Source organism: Pinus tabuliformis, chromosome 3_2 (assembly GCF_031772625.1).
Source record: "Pinus tabuliformis cultivar Carrire ecotype Pingquan chromosome 3_2, CPIR1, whole genome shotgun sequence".
Taxonomy (NCBI): domain Eukaryota; kingdom Viridiplantae; phylum Streptophyta; class Pinopsida; order Pinales; family Pinaceae; genus Pinus; species Pinus tabuliformis.
Genome location: NC_142302.1, coordinates 1,205,051,573 through 1,205,076,838, shown reverse-complemented (window position 1 = coordinate 1,205,076,838; position 25,266 = coordinate 1,205,051,573). Strand labels below are relative to the sequence as shown.

Here is a 25,266-nt window from a genome sequence, read left to right as displayed (position 1 = left end):
GAGATCAACAATGTGAATTAATGTTATATGATCCAGGTTGGACCGTATGTAATGCCAGATTTAATAAATGATTGAATATATAAGTGCTGAGTGATATATGTCATACGATGCCCTTGTTTCAAGATTTTACAGGTTGGTTGCCTCACATTGTATATTAATATTTCCAACTGTATTCATGTCCTTTAATTCACACAAGTGAAATATGTTTTGACCTTAGAAAAGTATAGCGTGCCTATATCGAGGATCAACTTATCGTGATTAATATCATATGAAGTCCACTCTTTGGGTAGTGTAACCACCCAACAAACAATCCAGCCTATTCACAACCATTGGGTATATGGTACATACACTTTCATGGCAGGATGCATGTTTGATTATCATTGCAAGTCTAATTTAGTCTTAGGTTACTAATATGACATACATTGCATCTCAAGCCCTTTGCAAGAATTTTGCACATAATAAAATTGTAGGTTTCCATCAATGTATCTCCATTTTAAATTAAGTTTTATTAGTTGAGCTTATTTTCAATTATTTGTTTTCATGAGATAGCTAATGAATATATGGAGAGAGGTCCCACTTATTTAAAAAGAAATTGGGTGAATTTTTTTGGTTTTTTTTGGAGAAGATAGCTGCTGAATATTGACAATGATTTGAATTTTCATTGCACATAGCTGTGTGAACATAATTTTCATTTAATTTATTAAAAAAAAAACAAAATTATGCATTATTTTTTAATACTATAATTCCAATTTACTTTATAAAATTTTATAATTTTAATTTAAAAACTAGATCTATTTTAATTTGGGATCTACTAAGTATAGAAAGGGATCAAATCTCTTTTCACTTCAAAAGAGTTTTACACCTAGCCAGATTTAATTCCTCTCAATGATTAGTTGATCCGTAGTTAAGATGGATCTAATTTGGTTATATATATACACCATTGGAAAAACAAATAAATTGTCAAAACCTAGAGCCTAAAATTCCTAATTGTAAATAGATTATTTTACTTGAATTTTATTTTGATTATTAACTATTAATTTTTTATTTTATTTTTTTATTTGTATGGAATTTAACCTAATCAAATATTTACATAGAAAGACATTATAACATCTCTTCTATACTAGGCTGGATACCATATCTTCACGTAATTGAAGCCCTCTACATCCATTTTAAATCTCAATCTACCAAACACCAAAAAAATCAAACACCAACAAATCTAAAATTAAAATGGAATTAAATAATACTCTTACATTTAATAATAAATTTCCTATGAGAGGAGAACGGATGGCGATTTTCAGCACTAGGGTTTCAGCAGACAGCGCAGCCGCAGCTCCCGTAGGTCTGCCATGCTCCCGAACGGCCAGAGGCTTGCATGCTGGTCACGCCAGGACTGAATCTTCCCTCTCGCTTTGGGACGGATTCGCTGAGGAGACGATCAAACAGGATTCAGCACACAGCAAGATTTCGCCGGGCTACCCATTCTTCTGGACGCAGATCGTACACCGCACGGCAGTACCAGCCTCTCATCCAGGGGATCACATTCTAAAACAACCGATTATCGCCCAGACTCGTTCTAATGCGCTCCCCTCTGCAAACGCATTGCAGAGGCCTGGCAGATCCGTCTGCATCTATGGAGAACAGAGGTGCTTGATGTCCACGCCCCATCCTAGCAAGAAAACGATCCGATCACGCGAGCAAGGATTGATCTCAAATGACAGGGTCGAAGATCAGGTTTGGGGAGGGAACATGGATCTGGATCCACGATTTTCAAGGATTCCTCAACCCTCGGCGGTGCAGATCGGGTCCTCTTACACGCTGACGCAGTGTTTGTACAGAGAATCCACAGATCCCTCTACAGCAGATCTGAAACTCTATCAAGGCATCGGCCTTCCCGCTCCTCAGATCAGTTGGGGAAAAAGGCCTGCAGAATCATCCGCAGCTTTCCAGATCCAAATCAGGCTCCTTTCAGGGAAAACTATGCTTCTATGGGTTTGCCCGGCGGATCCAGTGCGGCATCTCAAGCATGCTTTGGACTTCAAAGTGGGAATCCCTTTGGCAGACCAACGTCTTCTTTACCAAGGTAAACATCTTGAGGATCCCTTTCCTATTTCTTTTTACGGCATTGAGAAAGACGCAACTATTATCCTTTCCCTCCGTCTTAGAGGAGGAGCTGGGGGGGAGCCTTCCTCAGCTAAGGCTTTCTCGTACAAAGATGCAGTCCATGGCAAGCAGGCTGAAAAGTCAGAGCCACCAATACAGACTTCACCCAAGCCCTTTTTGGTTGGCAAAATGGAGGAGATCCCATCAGTTGAAGTCTCCTACCCTGAGCTTGAAGACGAAACCCAGAAATTTGCTGAAAAAGCCATCATCTGTAGATTCAATGGGCTCTGGCCGCGCTCACAGGATCTTTATGACTGGATCAAAGATAACTGGACGGATCATTGTAAGGTTTATTTCTGTGCTAAAGGGTATTTCATAGTGTTGTTCGATGACCTAGAGCATTGCTACAATGCCCTAGACGAAGGCCCTTGGTTCATGGGTTCGGCTGGTCTCTTCCTAACTCCTTGGTTTCCCGACTTTGACCCAGCTTCAGCAGTCATCACCAAGGCTCCGGTATGGATCAGGCTTCCAAATCTCCCAGTTCACCTGTGGCGTACAGAAGTATACAGGCAAATAGGCAATGCCCTGGGTAGCTTTTGGAAGGGAGACTACGAGAGAGAGAGGCAGGGTCTCTATACATATGCCAGAGTTTGTGTGGAGATTGATTTAAGTAAGGGATTGCCAGAGTACATCAATCTCAAGATCAAGGACGCTATCTGGACCCAGTATATAGAGTACGAGAACACTGCCTTCAGATGTCGTCATTGTAACCAAACAGGGCACCTACATATCTCTTGCCCTTCACTGTCAGCAAGAGCAAAAAAGGGCCTCTTTGCTCAAACTAAGCCTAAGCGTTGGGCCCCCTGCCCACCGCCGCCAACCAGAAGCTCCAGCCCCCCTAGTATGGAGAAGGTTCCAAGTATGGAAAAGGAGGAAAACCAGTCAGAACCAGATCAGATGCCGCAGACGATGGTTCAGCCCTCGAACATTATGGAGCACACCCATGTCTCAGCAAACTTGCAGAAGCGTCCCCATGAGACTTCCTCCTCGGATTCAGAGAAGGAGTCCCCAATGCTAGAGAACTCCAGTCTCCAAGTTGTACTTGCCCATACTCCTCCTGAGGGCTGGACAAAAGTTAACAAAAAGAAAGGGAAAAAACATTGTGGTGTAATCACTGTCCCGCTGGGGTAACAGCCTGACAGTTTGTATTTGCTATCGAATCTTCAGGTGTAGCAGAGTTATTCTTCCTTCCGAGACCGAGGTTGACGAATTTATCATTTCCGGTCTATCGGTCTCTTGTCTTTCTTGTAGCTCTGTGATTGTATCTCTCTTCCGGGACCGAGGTTGATGTATCTATCATTTCCGGTCTGACGGTCTTGTGCCTTTCCTCTTTGTACCATATTGATTTCTCTTAATAGATTTAGTTTTGCCGAGAAAAAAAAAAATAATAAATTTCCTATTAATTTTATTTTTATATTATTTTCTTCTCTTTTATTTTTAGAATCAAAATATTTACTAATATAATATTCTCTTCCATATAAACTGGAAAGCCTCTCTAAACACATAATTTTTTTTTATTATTTTAAAAAATTTAACAATATTAAAAATTTATCTTAAATCCGTGAAAAGGGCACCATCAAACGTGCAAGAAGTTTTTTCGAAATCGATGACTTCTCCTACTATATTCCAATACTAATGGAGATCAATAAACATCAGAAGCAAACATTTGGCGTAACATGATGGCCATAAGGGAGCCAAAGTAGAAATGCTCTCACAATAAAACTTGTATTACCAAAACAGTCTAAATTCCAGAACAACGCGAGATAATTGTATTACAAATTCAAACCAGATATGGTTGAGGTAAATTCCATGTGCATAACATCCCAACACAACACCTCTCTGAAAAAAACATCCCAACACAACACAAGAAGAACATCTTTCAAACCTGAACTAGCTGAGGTAACTGCTTGCGAACACAATGAATAATTCTTATTGTTCAAATTTGTACAGATTTTCTAGGAGGCAATGTTGTCCACATGAACCGGGGAGATGAAACGAGAGATTTGTTGAATGAGGCGTTCAGAAGATTGAGATTGGGGTTGGAGCACATAGAATCCGTGCTCTTCTTCCTCCAATACTAAAACCTCAACGCTTTTCCCTTTCTGCTTCAACAACTCACAGTACTCGTGATCCCGATCTCTCAGCATATCTCTGCCACCGATGGCCACCAGCAACGGAGGCATCGAAATCTCTTCCAGCTTTGGCGCTCCGGGGCTCCAAGGGTTGCTAAATAGATGATCTCTGTCACTGCCCACCGGGAGAGACAGCCGCCAAAAAGCGTCGTTCAACTCCAGATTGAGAAACGCGTCACGCGGGCACTCGCTCTCCGACCGCGTGCGTTGCTCGGCGCCGAAGAAGGGCTGCACCAGTATAGACCCTCTCAATGTAATAGGGTTCCACGCTTCCACACCGCCACGCAGCGCCACAACGTGATGTGCGATGTTTGCACCAGCACTCTCTCCCAACAGATACACCGCAGAAAAGTCCGCGTGGGACTCGAGCCACGGGTCATATTCGAAGTCTCCCCCGTCTCCCGCATGTGAGCTCACCCACTGGAGTGCCGTCATGCAGTCATCGTAGGCGGCGGGGAGGCGGTGCTCAGGAGCCAATCTGTAAGCCACAGACACGACGATCGCACCGATTGTCGCCGACAATTTGAGAGAGAAGTTGTGATACTCCGGCATGGACGGGGAGACGAGGCAGAAGCCGCCGCCATGGAAATACACGATTACTGGGAGTCGGCGCGTTTGTGGTTGCTGTTGGAGGTGAGAAGAGGGCATGTAGAGTCGAACCCATAACCCCAGCTTCTCATTCAACGCCTTATCTTTACTCACGACCTCAGTCTCTGGTGCTTCTCCTTGCAAGGAGGAGTGGAACGTACGGAGATCCTCTGCACGGAAAATTGTGCCATCTCTGTACACCTTCAGTAATCCTGCAACGTTCTCTACTTCTCCCATCCTCACTGCTGAAACAGTAAGCCAACACTTTTTCCTTTCCTCACCCCTTCTATTCTTTCTCCCCGCTTGTCTTTCTTCTTAACAGAAACAAACCGATTTTCTTTGGAGAGATGGTTATGCAGAATGTCGCTACAATATAATGAAAACCAGACTAGTTGTGAAGGGATTTCATGTCGTGATGTTAGAATTCCGCTGAATCACATTACAAAACACACCGCGGATTTATTTCACAGAGAAATAAACAAATGGAGAAACAACGAGACTAATTAGTCAGAAATAGCAGAATAGATAAAACAATCACTGTAGAACAGAAATCACTTTGCATTACCTAACAGGATTGGTCATTGGTCTTTTGATTGCAATCTAGGACTGGAGAAATTACAAATTTATAGAAACGGAATAAAGATCTAAAATCCTGCATTTGATTCAAATAAAGATCTAGAATGATCTATAAACTAGTAGAAAAATCTGAATCTACGTCTTCATTTAACATTGACATTACATCAATGACTGGACACAATTGGCCGCTCAATTACAGGTCAATTGTCGATTATCTTGAAATAGTTTTCAAATAATCTGATTCAGTTGATGAGTATCATGATTGTATAATACACTACTAGTAGGTGGCAGTCTGTACTATTCGAAATGATTCTTCATAGTTTGATTGGTTATACTCAGTTAGCTATCTAATTAATCATACGTGAACATTTGATAAATCAAATAACCTAATATCGAACAAATAGAATGATCTATAAACTAATAACAATGTAGAAAAATCTAAAAAAATCTAGAATCTACGTGAGTTTAGCTTCACATTTAACATTGACATTACATCAATGACTGGACACAATAATGGCCGCTCAATTACAGGTCAATGGACTCCAAATGTCGATTATCTTGAAATAGTTTTCAAATAATCTGATTCAGTTGATGAGTATCATGATTGTATAATACACTACTAGTAGGTGGCAGTCTGTACTATTCGGTGGTGCAAATGATTCTTCATAGTTTGGTGTTTGCATTGGTTAGGTTTTTCCACTCAGTTAGCTATGAGTAATTTTTTAATTAATGTCATACGTACTTTTTGAACAAAACAAAAGACTTTTTGAACAAGAGAGAAGAGAATAAATCAAAAGACTTTTTGAACCTAATAATGTGGTCGAACAAATATAAAGAATTTTCTAATTAATGTCATACTTACTTTTTGAACAAAACAAAAGACTTTTTGAACCAGAGAGAAGAGAGTAAAACAAAACACTTTTTTAACCAAATAATGTGATCGAACAAATATAAAGAATTTGATTTACCTAGTGGTTTAAATAATAGAGATGTAAAATGCTAAAAAAAAAAAACAAAATGTGAATGTGGGGAAAGTCAAAGATATTTAATAAGATTTAATATCTACTAAAATAAATTAGTAAAATTAAGAAATCAAATAATTAATATATAATTGTTACTTTGGAAAATATTTAATACTAAGTACATAATAATAATATAATATTTTATAATAATTTATGAAATAATATTTTATAAGTTAATATTTTATAACTAATCGATAAATATTTGGATTTAATATTTATTAAATTATATTAATAAATTAATAAATTTACCATTGTAGTATAAAATTAACATTTAATAAATATTTGACCAAGACACTAATGAAATTAATTACATTAGTTAACTTCATAAATATTTATATTAAATTAGTATTAAACCATTAAATTGATTTAGAGTACAAAAATAAAATTTAAATTTAGTATTAAATAATATTAAACTAATATTGAATTAGACTAAATTATAAAATTGGATTAAAATAGTACAATTTTCAATTAGGATAAGACTAAAATAGAATATAAATAAGGAAATGAAGTATTAATATATTAAGTTAAATTAATAATAAATGAAAATAATTTTTTTGTTAAATTGAAGCTAATATTAATCCAATACAGTAAGAAATCTATCTCTTTTATCTCTGCTAAGGAATGCAGTAAGATCATCTCCCAGATTGGGAAATTTGTTTTCTTTTTTATTCGCTCTCAAAGCAAGGGGAAAATCGTGGCCACATCCATGGCCCTTAGGAAAGGTTCCTTCACGTAGCAGAAGCAGGTGGATAAGGTCGTGGAATAATACAGGGACATCTTCTCCTCACCCAAAGGGGCTCTTACACTGTTGGGTCAATCATTCTATCAATCTGACCCCATAGCACCTCTACCCAATGGGATAATATTTGTTTCTCTATTATGGAAAATGAAGAGATCAAGTGGTAGATCAAGAAGCTACTGCAAAAAGCGTACATCTAACCAAGTTCCTCACCTTGTGAGGGCCTATTTTTAGTTTTATAGAAGAAGGATGGGACCTGGAGGATTTGTATTGATTATCAGGCATTGAATAAAATCACTGTCACGAACAAGTATCAAATCCCTCGGATTGATGATCTTCTTGACCAACTCAAGGGGGCCAAGTATTTCAACAAGATTGATATGAAATCGGGCTATCACCAAGTTCCAATAGGGCCCAAATATGTATGGAAGACCACCTTCAAATCCAAGGAGGGCCTCTTTGAATTGTTGGTCATGACCAAGGTAAATATCATACAGATCCATTGATGGCAAAAATTGGTGAGAGATCAACTTCAATCTCAAACAATAATTGTGGGTTTTCCAGACTTAAAACCAATGCATTGCTAATGTTTTGGTTTCAATATTACAAATGCTTTGCTCTTGAGCCATGATCCATTGAATTGATTTGCCTCCATTTATGACTTCATTAAGTGGCACGGTAGCATTTCCATAACCCGGGAAACAAGGATGAGAAAGAGTAGCAATTGCTGGTTGTACATTTTTGGGGTGATTTTGTCAAATCCGACAATTAAAAATGATCTTGTAAGAGTCTCATCTAAAGTGTGGTTGCACTTGCAAAAGGGATGGTTCGAAGTCTTCTATTGGGAAGTCCCACCAGTTAGTTGAGGCTAATTCCTAGAGGTGAAGAATTTGTGCCATATCAATAGGCAATGTTGTTACAGGATTAAGAATTGTTAAAAAGAAGTGTGTCCAACAGGCAAGGAAACACATTATTCTACCATAACACTACTAGGCTTAGATTCATAAGCATGGTGGGCTTCAGGTTTCTGTTGAGATGACATGAAATACTGCAACACTATGTTATAATGTAGGAAAAGACTGCAAGTTGAACTTGCTGAATTTATCAATGCGAAGGTTACCAGTATAAGGGGTTGAAAATGTATACAAAAGAGTAAAATATATGGGGTTCTTAATTAACAATTTGTCTGAGAGTCACTATTCATTTCTAGTATGCAATCTGATTCTAGTGATGTAGATGTGGTTAAAGAAAAGTATTGTGGATATAGAAGCTATGTTTAGAGACACTGATCAGGTGCTCATGTCCTAAGTGTCGTAAAATGCTCAAAATTTAAGGTGCTTATAACTGGTTCAAAGTTGAATGACTAGAAAGTTATCGTCTTCTCGATTCCGGCGCCGCAAACGGTTCAAAAAACGGTCGCCGTATGAGGAAGTTATGGCAAAAAGAAGAATTTGTCCATAACATTAGAAATTTTAATTTTTCAAAAAAAAATTAAAAAAGGAATATTCCGTCTGGCACGAAATCCAAGGAAACCACCAAACATTAAATGTAACTGCAGTTAAGTTGGAGGAATTTTGGTAGGAGCGCCAAATTTGGCGGACCCGCCATAATTGGCGGAGCTAACTGGAGTTAACTAAAGTTAGCTAGAGTTTTTCTAGGGGAAAACTGGAGAAACTTTAAATGGCCATAACTTTGGCTAGGAAAGTCGGTTTTGGACGATTTTTTTTTTTGATTTAGGGTATTTTCGACCTTCTGAAGCCATTGGTGCAGGTCTTATAGATATTTGAGGTCATTTTCAGAGGTTTTGGAGCCGTGAAAGTTCTAGGAGCCACTAGGGCCCAGTTTTGTGAAGACTGTATAGGGTTGCAGGTATCCATTGGAGGTGATCCAATAGTCAATCATGAAGGATTCAAGTGTTCTGAATCCATTTTTACCATCTATTTCTCCTGTAGATGCTTCTATTCAGCTTTATTTTCAATTTGAGCATTTAATAAAAACAAGGACAAGCCCGGTTGGGAGCTTTGGACCTAGCAGATGTAGCCCTGGAGGGGGTGAACTGCTTTATCAACTTCTTTTGCATTTTTGGTTGATTTATTTTGCAGATCAAATTGGTTTTAATGTGTTAAACAGTAAAAGGAAATAACTCTGCTATGCTTAAATGGGTCATGAACAGCTGAAAATTTCATGTGTTTTCTTTCTGCAAGACATGGAAATCTTTTAAACATGTTTAATTCTGAATTCAATACCTTGAAAACAAATTTCAAGTAGTTTCAAATTCATATCATGTTGGTATCAGAGCTCAGGGTTTTTGTGCAAAGATCTTCTAACTGTCTTGCAAAGTATTGATGCTTACCAGGTTGAAACTCAAAAGAGGGGAAGGACAGTCGACTAGAGAACGAGAGAATCCTCAGTCAAGGAAGGCCAGAGAGCCATCACCTCCACCTTCAATTTCACCCTCAAGAGTCTCAGCAGAAGCTTCAAGGATGTCTGAACATGAAGGAGAAATTCCTATAGAGACAGATCCAAGAGAAGAAGAAAGAGTCTTCAGAAAGGCTTTCTTGGACCTCACTGAAATGGTGAGGATATTGTACCAAGAAAGAAATGAGAAATTGGCTGGAGAAGGGTCCAAACATCCACATGAAGGAGAGGGCTCTTCAGGAGGTAAGAAGGATGATGATCATTCCAAGAAAGGACATGGAGGAAATGGTGATCCACCACCCCCATCTTCACCTTCTTCCTCTTCATCCTCGTCTTCTTCTCTTCATAAGCATAGATCCTCTCGAAAAAGTCCTTTTTTGAAGCTTGATGTAAAATTTGAATTACCTATGTTTAATGGTGAAGTGAATGAAGAAAAGCTTGACAACTAGATTAGGCAGTTGGAAGTTTACTTGAGGATCCAGAATATGCATGATGATGCCACAAAGATTCAGTTGGCTTCTTTGAGAATGGATGGAGCAACATTGGTCTGGTGGGAGGCCAAGACTAAAGAGGAGATCAAAAAATTTGGTAAGGTTACCTTAACATGGCCTGAATTTCTGTTAGCCATTAAAAAACAGTTTTATCCTCTTACTCACATGTAGAAAGCCATTATGAATTGGCAAAATTTCAGACAACTTAAGGGTCAGAGTGTCCAAGACTACACCCAAGAATTCAGGAGAAGAGCTCTCTTGTTAGGAGTAGATTTACAGACCCAAGAAACCTTGCTGAAATACATCAGTGGCTTGCATAGCTACCTTAGACACACCATCTTGATGTTTATCCCTACTAGCCTGGACAAGGTTTGTGTCCAAGCTACCCATTTAGAGGCAAGGGGAAAAAACACATTTGAAGAGGGTAGAAACTAGCCCCCCAAGGGGAAAAACAAAGAGAAAACCTCCAGGGGAAAGAGCAAAAAGAATGCGTCTGTCAAACAAGAGAGTGAGAAAGTGATCTGTAAACAATGTTCTAAACCAGGCCATGAGGAGAAAAACTGTTGGAAATTATATCCTGAAAAAAGACCTCAATTTAACAAATCCAAAGGGAAACAGAAAACTGCTGCTACTACATCTACACCACAAGATTTAGGGGAAGATTCAGGTGATGAAACCAAAAATATAGCCATGGGTTTGAAAAACTTGAAGGGAAAAGAAATTGAAACTCAAGCCAGCACTAGTACCTCAAACTGCCATGTACAAGCTCCTAATGAGGAAGAAAGAATTGAACTGTTTCATGTGAGGGTGATTTCAAAACATACTAAAATTGACACACTTTTTGATAGTGGGTCACAAGCAAACCTTATATCAGAGGACTTGGTCAAGTAGCTTAAACTTGAGACCCTTCCACATCCGAAGCCATATCCACTTGGATGGATTTGCAAGGATGCAAATTTACAAGTTTCAAGAAAGTGCACATTGCGCTTTGCAATTACTACACATTTTATTGACACAGTTGAACTTGATGTGGTACCTTTTGATATAGCAGGAATTGTTTTGGGAAGTCCTTACTTGTTTGACAGGAAAGCTATCTTTCATCGCCATGAAAACAAATATCACCTGTTCAAAGATGGCAAGGAGTTCATTGTTAGAGCTCATCGCAAGAAGACAAATATAGCGATGGTGAATGTAGGACAGGTAAAAAGGCTGGTCAATTCAAGTAAGAATTTTGTTCTTCTTATGATTAAGCCCAAGGTTGATGTGAATCATGAGTCATTTGACAATTGTGATCCAGAACTTAAATCAGATCTGTATGATGTAGTTGATGCATATCATGAGATGTTTCAGGAGCCAACAGGTTTGCCTCCTAAGAGGGAGATTCAGCATGAAATCCATTTGCATCCAAATTGTCCTCTTCCAAACATAGGCATGTACCGCATGTCTATTATGGAGACTGCTGAAATAAAGAAGCAAATCAAGGACTTGTTGGACAAGGGTTTCATAAGGCCAAGTACTTCGCCATGTGGGTCACCGATTGTATTTGCAAGGATGCAAATTTACAAGTTTCAAGAAAGTGCACATTGCGCTTTGCAATTACTACACATTTTATTGACACAGTTGAACTTGATGTGGTACCTTTTGATATAGAAGGAATTGTTTTGGGAAGTCCTTACTTGTTTGACATGAAAGCTATCTTTCATCGCCATGAAAACAAATATCACCTGTTCAAAGATGGCAAGGAGTTCATTGTTAGAGCTCATCGCAAGAAGACAAATATAGCGATGGTGAATGTAGGACAGGTAAAAAGGCTGGTCAATTCAAGTAAGAATTTTGTTCTTCTTATGATTAAGCCCAAGGTTGATGTTAATCATGAGTCATTTGACAATTGTGATCCAGAACTTAAATCAGATCTGTATGATGTAGTTGATGCATATCATGAGATGTTTCAGGAGCCAACAGGTTTGCCTCCTAAGAGGGAGATTCAGCATGAAATCCATTTGCATCCAAATTGTCCTCTTCCAAACATAGGCATGTACCGCATGTCTATTATGGAGACTGCTGAAATAAAGAAGCAAATCAAGGACTTGTTGGACAAGGGTTTCATAAGGCCAAGTACTTCGCCATGTGGGTCACCGATTGTATTGATTCCCAAGAAAGATGGCACTTGGCGTATGTGTGTTGATTTCAGGGCCTTGAACAAGATAACGGTAAAGAATCGTTACCCACTCCCAAGGGTAGATGATTTGTTAGACTAGCTGAAAGATGCTCGATATTTCACTAAGCTAGACTTGCATAGTGGATATCATCAAGTAAGAATTGAAGAAAGTGACATTTGGAAGACAACCTTTAAAACCAAACAAGGACTCTTTGAGTGCCTTGTGATGCTGTTTGGTTTGTGCAATGCACCTGCAACTTTCATGCGGTTAATGGATGATGTCTTGCGTCCTTTTCTTGATGATTTCGTTATTGTCTACTTAGATGACATCTTAATTTTCAGCAAGTCTAGAGAAGATCATGTCATGCATGTTAGAAAAGTACTTGATGTTTTGAAGAAGAATTAGTTATTTCTTAAAATGTCAAGGTGTGAATTTGGAAAGACTTCTTTGGTTTATTTGGGACACATAGTAGGAGGAGGTGCTTTGAGAATTGATCCTGCTAAGATTGAGGCTATTGTGAAGTGGCCTACTCCTAAATCCATAACAGAGGTAAGAAGTTTTTTGGGTGCAGCTCAATATTGGAGGAAGTTTATCTCTAACTTCTCTTCTATAGCAGCTCCTATGCATGCAGTGACAAGTGTGAAGCATGCTTTCCAATGGGGAGGCAAGCAGCAAAAAGCTTTCGAATCTTTGAAAGAGAATATTAGTTCAGCTCCAGTACTTTCATTACTGGATTTGAGACAGCCATTTGAGATACAAACTGATGCTAGTGATTATGCTATGGGTGCATTTCTTCTACAACATGGTAAGCCTATTGCTTTTCATTTTGAAACTTTTAATGGTGCTGTTGTAAATTATCCTACATATGATAAGGAGTTGTATGCATTGATACAAAGCGTCAAAAAGTGGAAGCACTACTTGATGGGCAAAGAAATTGTTATACATACAGACCATCAGCCCTTACAGTACTTGCAATCACAAAGCAAGTTACAACAGTCACGACACTTCAGATGGATGGGCTTCTTGCAACAGTTCCATTTGGTAATAAGGTATAAGAAAGGTACTTTGAATAAGGTTGCTAATATGCTTTCAAGGCCTATTATTGGTGTTGTTACTTTACTTAAGAATGATTCCATTGTACATGATAGTTACATAGAACAATATGCATCTGATGAAGACTTTAAATATGTGTATGCTAACTTGAGTAAAGGAAATCATGTAGAGGAAAATGACTATCACATGCATAAAAATTTGTTGTTTCATTTGGGCAAGTTGTGTATACCACAGGGGGAGAGGATAAATGTCATAAGAGAAGCTCATTCTTCTCTTATTGCTGGCCATTTTGGTGTGAGCAAAACGGTTGCACATCTACAGAGGTATTGCTATTGGCCTCGCATGGTAGATTCTGTTTCAAGGTTCATAAGAGGTTGTTCATTATGTGCTACAAGCAAGCCTAGGAACAGGAAGCTTGGTTTGTATACTCCTTTGCCGATACCTTCTAGACCATGGGAGAGCATCTCTATGGATTTTGTAGGAGGTTTGCCAAAATCTCGAAAGCAGCATGATTATTTATATGTAGTAGTTGATCGTTTCAGCAAAATGTGTATACTTATGCCTTGTAAGAAAACTATAACTGCTGAACAAACTGCTGAATTATTTTTCATCATGTATGGATTCACTTTGGTTTGCCTACTTCCATTATTAGTGACAGGGATTCCAAATTTGTGGGGAATTTTTGGTCCAACCTATGGGAGATGATGGACACAAAGTTGAAGAAAAGTATTGCTTTCCATCCGCAAACAGATGGACAAACCGAAGTTGTGAACAAAACCATTGTGCGTATCTTGAGAGGTTATTGCAGCAAGCATCCTAAGCTTTGGGATGAACATTTGCACTACATACAACATGCTTACAATCGTGCCAAGCACTCTTCCACAAACACCTCACCATTTGAAGCTTGTTTTGGTTACTTGCCAAAATCACCTCTTGATTTCATTCTTGAGAAAGATGTTGCCATTGAGGGACATAGTCACATTGACAAAGCTCATTCATTCATTGAAAGAATTCAGCAAATACATCAGCAAATTCAAGAACAGCTTGAGAAGAGTCAAGGCAAGTACAAGGAAATACATGACAAGCATAGAGTCGATCACAAGTTTCAAGAAGGAGATGAGGTATGGTTGTACATTAGTAAGGAAAGGATGCAAGGAGAAGGTAAAAAGCTGAAGCCTATTCATTATGGTCCATTCAAAATCCCCAAGAAGGCTGGAAATAATGCTTTTCAATTAGATTTTCCTTCCTACATGCAAATGTATTCTGTTGTCAATGTGGAGAACTTACGCTTGTATGAACCTCCTTTGATTGCTGATCATGAAAATGTTGTTCAGCTGCCATCTATAGAAGATTTCTCGCCAGAATTCTTAGATGAGCTGAAAGAAGATACAATCCTTGATAGAAGGACACGCACTTCAAGGAGGGGCAGTGTAGATTATGTTCGGGTTGGTTTCAAAGGCAGCAAACCGAACAAGGCAAAGTGGATGGAGGTGGACAGAGTGAGGGAGCTGTACCCTCACCTCTTTAACAGGTAGTTGAAGGCTTTTGGGGTCCAAAAGCTTCCCAATGGTGAGGCGTGATCAGGTGCTCATGTCCTAAGTGTCGTAAAATGCTCAATATTTAAAGTGCTTAGAATTGGTTCAAAGTTGAATGACTGGAAATTTCTCGTCTTCCCGATTCCAGCGCCACAAACGGTTCGAAAAACGGTCGCCGTATGAGGAAGTTATGGAAAAAAGAAGAATTTGTCCATAACATTAGAAATTTTAATTTTTCCAAAAAAAATTAAAAAGGAATATTCTGCCTGGCACGAAATCCGAGGCAACCACCAAACATTAAATGTAACTGTAGTTAAGTTGGCGGAATTTTGGCAGGAGCGCCAAATTTGGCGGACCCGCCATAATTGGCGGAGCTAACTGGAGTTAACTAAAGTTAGCTGGAGTTTTTCTAGGGGAAAACTGGAGAAACTTTAAATGGCCATAACTTTGGCTAGGAAAGTTGGTTTTGGACGATTTTTTTTTTTTTTTTTTTTTGGGCATTTTCGACCTTCTGAAGCCATTGGTGTAGGTCTTACAGCCATCTGAGGTCATTTTCAGAGGTTTTGGAGCCGCGAAAGTTCTAGGAGCCACGAGGGCCCAGTTTTGTGAAGACTGTATAGGGTTGCAGGTATCCATTGGAGGTGATCCAATAGTCAATCTTGAAGGATTCAAGTGTTCTGAATCAATTTTTACCATCTATTTCTCATGTAGATGCTTCTATTCAGCTGTATTTTCAATTTGAGCATTTAATAAAAACAAGGACAAGCCCAGTTGGGAGCTTTGGACCCAACAGACGTAGCCCTGGAGGGGGTGAACTGCTTTATCAACTTCTTTTACATTTGTGGTTGATTTATTTTGCAGATCAAATTCATTTTAATGTGTTAAACAGTAAAAGGAAATAACTCTGCTATGCTTAAATGGGTCATGAACAGCTGAAAATTTCATGTGTTTTCTTTCTGCAAGACATGGAAATCTTTTAAACATGCTTAATTCTGAATTGAATACCTTGCAAACAAATTTCTAGTAGTTTCAAATTCAGATCAGACACCATGTGAAAAAACTTAAACCATAATTAAAAATCACTTGTAACGACATAGTTGAGTCTAAAGAGCATGGGTGCATAGAATGATTTTCTATTTCGGTATCATAGCATAAGAATACCAATCATCATCATTATCACATTAGGAAATTGGCTCACCAATCTATGTCGTCTTCAACTTACCATTATGTTTCTTTTTGTATAATTGTTTTCTACCTAAGGGAAAACATACATCTTATTTGAGATGAATTCAAAGGTACATTCTTGAGGTGCCTTTGGCACTGCCAAAAAATGGGCTTAGGAACCATTCAAACCAAACAGACCTTAGATCATTACTTCACAAAAGAAAAGAAAGAAAAAAATCTTCTCCAGTATCATAATTGTTCTAATATTATATAAATGACTGATTAAACAGATTATAAAGAAAGTCTCAAACCTACAACATATTTAAAAATCCAGCCTACCATCCACCTGTCTACCCTCTTAGCAACAAGAATAATGTGAAGCATCCATAAGCAGTCCCACTTTAGATTAATGATTTTCCCTCTCATTCAAGTCACAATAGATATGAGAGAAACTACTATGATCAAACTGATGAGAGACATTTATGACCTATTGTCAAGTGCCAGTAGGGATATATTATTCATCTGCAAAAACCCTAACTTCCAATTGATGACCAATAGTTAATCTGTGAAAAACTGTATAATCTACCTTCTCATTGTCATCTTCAATGCATAGAACAATGTTGAAAGCTCACCCTTATTGCTTGTGTCAAATCTGAAGCTGGCTTTGAATTCAATAGTGTGGGTTCAATAAAAAAAGTGATAAAACCAAAGCCTCAAGATGTAGCCCCATCTTGGCTAGTTCCATTGAAGCAAGCCCATGGGATTCCCTTGTCACTAGGAAGAGCATGGAGTTGGGGCCCATCCAAGTGTGCTCAAGGATGAGATCCTTTAGATCTAGAGTGTCATGAAGAAAGGTGGTGCCTAGCTATAGGGAATCCGAAGGAGGCACGGAAGGGGGGAGCCCACATACTCTCAGATTGATCTCTTAGGCTTGACAATGCATTCTTCGTTCAACTTTTCCTGTACCACCCCTTTGACAACAATAATAAGAGGAGTTTGCTCCTTCTCTAGACCACATCAAGCTAAGAATTATGTTTTTACTGTTATATTTCTATCTTCTATTTAAAAATAGCCTACAGTAATTTTATTCTTCCTGTGGATTTTTAATGTGTAGAATTTTTTTTTGGAGCACAAGGGGATCCTCAATTTATTTCTATAAATGCAATTTTATCTTGTTTTCATTACAAAGACCAACTACTTGAGGTCTATTACTTCTCAATGGAGCCATTGGTTTTTTAGCTTCAAGAAATTCCACCCTCCGCAGCAAACCAGCTAGAGTCCAAATGGTTGAAAGGCTGGTTAGTTTTTGTAGATGGACATCTTGTCGAATTTTGTGATGGAGCCAAGAGAAAAATTCAGTGGCTAGGTTGAAGATTAAAATATTCATTGTATTGGATAGTCACTTTAGGGATCATAGCAATAGGAATATTAAGGAGAAGAGAAGAAGGATTGCCTTGAGGACATGAAACCCTCACCTCTGATTACCAAGAGCACCAGGCATTGTAAGTATAGACCTGTGAATGTGGAATCTTAGAGGTCATGCAGATTTACAGTCTTAAAAATTTGTTGGTTGGTAGATTCCTAGAATTTTTTGAGTTTGACAGAAAACACTCACCATACTCACACAACTCTTCAGTACCTTGTTTGTAAGAACACATTGAAGTCTTGAATTTATGGTTGTTGTTTATTAGTATGGTTACAACTTCTATCCTGCAATGAGTTGTACCCATACCCATCACATCTGCACCTTGATGTTCAACACCTTTATAAACGAAAATTACCATACCCCCATAACCCTTGTTCAATAAGTTTTCACCTTACTTTACATATGCCAAGACGTACCCATGCAACAAAGTTTATTAGCAATTTAGTAGCAACTAGAATTTGAATTTCAAACTGGTCAACTTAGCTTACTCATTTTTTCCTGTCCTTTCATGTTTGTATGGATTTTTTTGTCTTCTTTCCTTACATTTCCACAATTTAGGAGTTAAATGGTTTTCATATTCCTAGGAACTCAATACTTTGCATCCTCAATAGAAATGCAAACACCTCTTAAAACAGATCCATAAGACATACCTTACTATATTAATGAAAAGTACAAATGTTTCTGCTAATGTCACTATTCTACAATGGCTTTGTTTCCTATTGACTAGATGTGTTTTATAGACAAACTGAATATATTTGCAACTTCTTGCCATCCATACTAGTTATTAGTCACACGACAAGGATTTTTTCCTGGATTTTTCCGGTGAACTCAAGAGTATGTTCTAAAGGGATGAAATTAATGATTTTTATTACTACAAAATGCTACCAACCTTTTCCCCCAATCTTGTTCAATTGGAAAAGTGCTTCCTAAGGAAAAAAAATATAAAATGTACTCCAGAATAAGCAAAATAGAGGCCAGAATACAAACACCAAACAACAAAGGAGGATAAAAATAATATTCTTACCGATCATCTCTATTTTTCCTTCTTGAGAATAACTTTGTTTTATATTTTGAAACTAGAAGGGACACAATCAAATCTGGGCAAAGGCCTCTGCTATGAGTTCCGATTTCCTATCCTAACTTCGCCAGTGCCAACGGCCTCTCCTAAGTAGTACAAGTACAATGTGGGAATGCAAATGCAACTCCTAGAAAATGCCAAAGCTAAATCTAGGGTAAACTGAACCAAAGAAGAATACAATAATAGGACACCGTCATAAACATGTATATATATAGATCATGTACAAGGCTAAGTGAAGGTAATAAAAGCTATTCCCATTCATGCAAACACATTTGGTGGCTCAAATTTCCATTTTGAGTTTGAGAAAAACATAAATATAACACCTAAGCTACATTTTGATGCCAATGATGAGTCTGGTAGAGATAAAGAGAGGTCTATTCCTAAGACAGATTGTGAAGTGCAAAAATGGGATGTTGTAGTCTAGCCATTACTCATTTTGATGCAGTGTTAATGACCACCCTGTTGAACAAGAAAAAGAACAGTTTCCAACAAGTTTTTGGGCTTGGTCAATTGGCTTGCTACACTTGGACAAGAATATGCTAAATTTCTCTTCATTTGATTCCTCCTTGAAAACAATCCAGATTTCAAAATGTTTGATAGTGTGAGAAAAGGTCTTAAATGCAGAGGAGGAATATCAGCAGGAGGGTAGGAAACAACTTTCTACCAATATTGAAATCACTCGAGAAGACTTAGCACATGATGACAGGGGTATCATGTCATGCCTTTTTTCTACACTAGAAAATTGAAATTCAACCAACATATAACAAATTCGTGAGTGGAGATGGAGATAATGGACTAGAATATAGCTTTAGTTTCCTTGATAATAATAGTAATAAGACACTCATTAATGAAGGGAAATCCTGAATATCCCCTAAGGTTCAAGAGACCAACGCTCCTATCTGTGATTTTGAATATAGTAGAAACTTTGGCATCCATAATGATGTGCATCTCCAATCAGCATTACCTATTATGTTTGAACATAATAGTGCAAGATCCTATATTGTTTTCTTTGACAGTCATCCTACATATGACATGGACTCTGATGAGGAAGAAAAGAAGGTTGATCATATTATCAAGTCATTTGTGAACCATATGAGACATAGGCAGAAATGTCCACTACATTTGTTGAAGGCATCCTTATTGAAGATGAATAGTCTTGTCATATAAGAAGAACTAACCAATATCCAGGCATACAAGAGGACTCCTTCAAACCCATAATTGATTAGCTACACAGTGAGCAGAATCATTTCTAGGTTTTTCTCTTATTGTTCATAGTTATGATAATTGATCTTCAAAGGAGGTTGTTCTCCTAACTACAAATTATATTTCGGTAGCTTTAATTTCACATATAAAACAACCCCATGTATGCAACATTGATGCTGATGGCAAGCGTAAAATTGTTCCTATGTTTGATCCAGAAACATTGGAACTAAATTCTCAATATTTACTTCGACTAGAATGACCCAAGGAGACAAGATCTTTATAGGAATGGAGAGCCAGATACGGATCTCTCTCCCAGCTCAAGGTAGATTCTAAAAGGGCCCAAAATATACCCTCTACACCAAATTCTTTCGTGTTTTGTTTCCTAGTATTAGAGATAAGTTAGAGTTTCTTCTATTTCTTCCTTGGAGCATTTTATGCAAATTGGTTCCAAGATTGAAGCCAAGTTACATAATACCATTCAATTCTTTTAGATGAAGGGAATTTCATCCTCATTTTCTTTCTACTAATTACTCAACCCAACAATATTGGGTAGAAAAAAGGAGAGGCCAATTCCATATCCTCTACCCACTATGGGAACAAGAAATATGGCACCTATCACATGGAGCTTGCCAATTCCAATGAGGAATGTCAACGTTTAGGCCAAAGAGCTCCAAAAGGAAAAATACTTCCTTTCTAAGCATTATTGAGAGGCTAGAGACTTAGAGGTTGATGTCAAAAATCCTTGCTACATTGATCCACACTTGATGCTAATGCCCAAAGATAGCCTTTCCATCAACAAGGAAGCTCTTTGTACATAGAACTGTCAAGTCAAGCACAAACTAGCATATATGGTCATTCATAATGGCAACCAAAATAACCTTTTCTTGCTTCAATTGGAAAAGGAACTTAAGTTACCAACCTAAAATCATGACAACTCACATTAGCTTGGATGGTAAAAGATGCACATTAGCTTGTGCTAATCAGTTGAGAATAGATCGAACTGGTTCTAAAAGATGGCAAGATTTTGCAAAATTGAAAATTGAAATTCAACCAAGATATGACAAAATCCAGAGTGAAGATGGAGATAATGGACCAGACTATAGTTCTAGTTTCCCTAAGAATAAGAGCATCAAGGCACTCACAAATGAAGGGAAGTCCCAAAGATCCCCTAAGTTTCAAGAGACCAACACTCCTATCTGTGATTTTGAATATGGTAGAAACTTTGGCACCCATAATGATGTGCATCTCCAATCATCATTACCTATTAAGTTTGAACAAGACAATGCAAGACCTTATATGTTATGCTGATAGTCATCCTACATTTGACATGGACTCTGATGAGGAAGAAAATAAGGTCGATTATGTTATCAAGTCGTTTTGTGAACCATATGAGACAAAGGTAGAAGTGTCCATTCCATTTGTTGAAGGCATCCTTATTGAAGATGCATAGTCTTGTCATATTGGAAGAACTAACCAATGTTCAGGCATACAAGAGGACTTCTGCAAACCCATAATTGATTTACTACACAGTGAGCAGAATAATTTCCAGGTTTTTCTCTTATTGTTCATAGTTATGATAATTGATCTTCAAAGGAGGTTGTTCTCCTAAGTACAAACTATATCCAGGTAGCTTTAATTTCCCATATAAAACAACCCCCTGTCTACAACAATGATGTTGATGGCTAGCATAAAATTTTTCCTATGTTTGATCCAGAAACGTTGGAACTAAAGTCTCAATATTACTTCAACCAGAATGACCCAAGGAGACTAGATATTTATCGAAATGGAAAGCTGGATATGGATCTCTCTCCTAACTCAGGGTAGATTCTAAAAGGGCCCAAAATATACCATCTACACCAAATTATTTTGTGTGTTGTTTCCTAGTATTAGAAATAAGTTAGAATTTCTTCTATTTCCTCCTCGGACCATTTTATGCAAATTGGTTCCGATATTGAAGCCATGTTACATAAGACCATTCAATTCTTTTAGATGAAGGGAATTTCGTCCTCATTTTCTTTATACTAATTACTCAACCCAGCAATATTGGGTAGAACAAAGGAGAAACCAATTCCATATCCTCTACCCACTGTGGGAAGAAGAAATATGGCACCTATAATAGGGAGCTTTCCCATTCTAATAAGGAATGTCAAACATTTAGGCCCAAGAGCTCCAAAAGGAAAAATACTTCCTTTCTAAGCATTATTGAGAGGTTGGAGACTTAGAGGTTGATGTCAACAATCCCAACTATATTGATCCACACTTGATGCTAATGCCCAAAGATAGCCTTGCCATCAAAAATCTCTTTGTACATAGAACTGTCAAATCAAGCACAAACTAGCATATATGGTCATTGATAATGGAAACCAAAATAACATTTTCTTGCTTCAATTGGAAAAGGAACTTAAGTTACCAACCTAAACTCATAACAACTCACATTTGCTTGGATGGGTAAAAGATGCATATTAGCTTGTTCTAATCAATTGACAATAGATTGGGTTGTTACTAAAATATGGTAAGATTTTGCAAATTGAAAATTGAAATTCAACCAACATATGACAAAATCCTGAGTGCAGATGGAGATAGTGGACCAGACTATAGTTCTAGTTTCCTTGAGAATGAGAGTAATAAGACACTCATTAATGAAGGGAAATCTTTATGATCCCCTAAGGTTCAAGAGACCAACACTCCTATCTGTGATTTTGAATATGGTAGAAACTTTGGCACCCATAATGATGTGCATCTCCAATCAGCATTACCTATTAAGTTTGAACAGAACAGTGCAAGATCTTATATTTTTTTCTTTGACAGTCATCCTGCATATGACATGGACTCTTATGAGTAAGAAAAGAAAGTTGATCATACTATCAAGTAGTTTTGTGAACCATATGAGACAAAGGCAGAAAGGTCCATTCCATTTGTTGAAGGCATCCTTATTGAAGATAAATAGGCTTTTCATATTGGAAGAACTAAGCAATATCTAGGCATACAAGAGGACTTCTGCAAACCCATAATTGATTAACTCCATAGTGAGTAAAATCATCTCCATTTTTTCTCTTACTATTCATAGTTATAATAATTGATCTTCAAAGGAGGTTGTTCTCATAACAACAAATTATATTTGGGTAGCTTTAATTTCCAATATAAAATAGCCCCCCGTCCGCAACACTCATGATGATGGCCAGCATAAAATTGTTCCTATGTATGTTCCTGAAACGTTTGAACTAAAGACTCAATATTTCCTTTGACCAGAATGACCCAAGGAGGCCAGATCTTTATAGGAATGGAGAGCCGGATATGGATCTCTCTCCCAACTCAAGGTAGAGTCTCAAAGGGCCCAAAATATTCCCTCTACACCAAATTATTTTGTGGGTTGTTCCCTATTATTTGAAATAAGTTAGAGTTTCTTCTATTTCCTCCTTGGATCATTTTATGCAAATTGGTTCCAAGATTGAAGCCAAGTTACATAAGGCCATTCAATTCTTTTAGATGAAGGGAATTTCGTTCTCATTTTCTTTCTACTAATTACTAAGCCCAACAAATTTTGGATAGAACAAAGGAGAAACCTTTTCCATATACTCTAACCACTGTGGGAAGAAGAAATATGGCAATTATCATAGGAATCTTGCCCATTCCAATGAGGAATGTCAAACATTTAGGCCAAAGAGCTCCAAAAGGAAAAGTACTTCCTTTCTAGGCATTATTGAGAGGTTCGAGACTTAGAGGTTGATGTCAAAAATCCTAGCTACATTGATCCACAGTTGAGGCTAATGCCAAAATATAACCTTGCCAGCAACAAGGAATCTCTTTGTACATAGAACTGTCAAATCAAGCACAAAATAGCTTATATGGTCATTGATAATAGCAACCAAAATAACATTTTCTTGCTTCAATTGGAAAAGGAACTTAAGTTACCAATCTCAACTCATCCCAACTCACATTATCTTGGATGGCTAAAAGATGAACATTAGCTTGTCCTAATCAACTCACAATAGATTGAATTATTACTAAAAGATGGAAAGATTTTTCCCAATATATTATATGTTCTTACAAATAAAGATGAGAAGACTTACGAAAATAAGATAATGGTATCAACCGTAGCTAATTTCTCCTTTTCCTTGAAGTAATATAAGTGGAATTTAAAAAATAAAAGGAATACTACAAAAGAGGAATGCCACAAATGCAGATATATTGTAGTACATAAAGTCCAAAATATAATGAAGTCAATTAATGGAGTAAATGATGGAAAAATCAATGGGATCATTGGTGGTTGTTTGTCTCCTAAACACGGGAGTTACAATTAGATGTTTACAAATACACTGTGATACATTCCCACTTGCCACTTGTCACCTAGTATTATTCTCACCTCTTCCTCCTTGCTTACAAGGAATTGTTCCCTAAATTAGCAAAATGGAAACCAGTATGCTATAGGCTAATTGGTTCTCTAAACCAGTATGCTATTAGGCTAAATAGGAATTGTGTTATAAACCTATCTACGATACAACACCAAATTGTCGTTATGATGCATGACTGAAACTCACCACTACATTGAAGATCCTACACTTATGATTCTATGTAACTCTGCACCTCTGATACAATGACTACAGTGTGAACATACTTAAAATCTCCTTGAATGCTCTCATAGACACAATTTATTCAGTTAACAGACTGTTAATTTTAGGTATTTTTTATGCTTAGAGCAATTTATTTCAATTTTCATCATTAGCTCAATATCTTTTCTAAATTAGAAATCACATCAACATTAAAGTAAAATATAGATAGAACATAAACATAAATCGTAGAAGGCAAGCCAAGAGAAGAGGATAAAAGATGTGGCACTAGCCAGGGACAAACCCCAATGTGGGGAAACCCTTGATCAATTATTCTTATATGTTCTTCAATAGTTCAATAGAGAAAGAGAGAGAGAGAGATAGTACATTTACAAAAGAAGTCAACACATTGAAATATCTAGATAAGAGCATAGATCATCTCTAAGAAGATGATACACGAGATTAGTTGAAGACATGCTGCTTCAACTAATTCTCCAAGGTGACTCCTTCACCTATCATTGTTCTAAATCTCGTCATCATGTTGTACCTCACAGTGCTGCACCCATCATCACAATGCTGGACCCAATGACCATGTTGTACACATCATACTACTGCACCTTATACTCACTATTGTCCCAGTGTTTGACACTGTTGTACCTTGTGCCACTAATGCACCATGATGTCACCCATATGCTTGTTGCACCATAGCTACTTTGTGTACTTGCTGCACCAAGTACCATACTGTTGTCCCAATGTGATAACTGCAGCACAATGAACTTGTGGTTGCTGTTGCAATGCATCATGTTGCTGCAATATATCATACTGTTGCAATATATCATACTTTTGCACCTCACCATTGTGTTCTGATACACTTCATCACTATACCCATCATCACACTATAGCATTCGCTACAATGAATTCACATCACATCATATCATGCTGTTGTTTGTTGCATTTAGGATAGCCTTCAAAATG

General features: G+C 37.5%; 1 pseudogene; it reads right to left on the bottom strand.

Annotated features, from left to right (window-relative positions):
- Positions 1-3,853: 3,853 nt before the first annotated feature.
- Positions 3,854-5,563, bottom strand: LOC149185086 (strigolactones hydrolase CXE15 pseudogene; annotated as a pseudogene).
- Between the last annotated feature and the right edge of the window lie 19,703 nt (positions 5,564-25,266).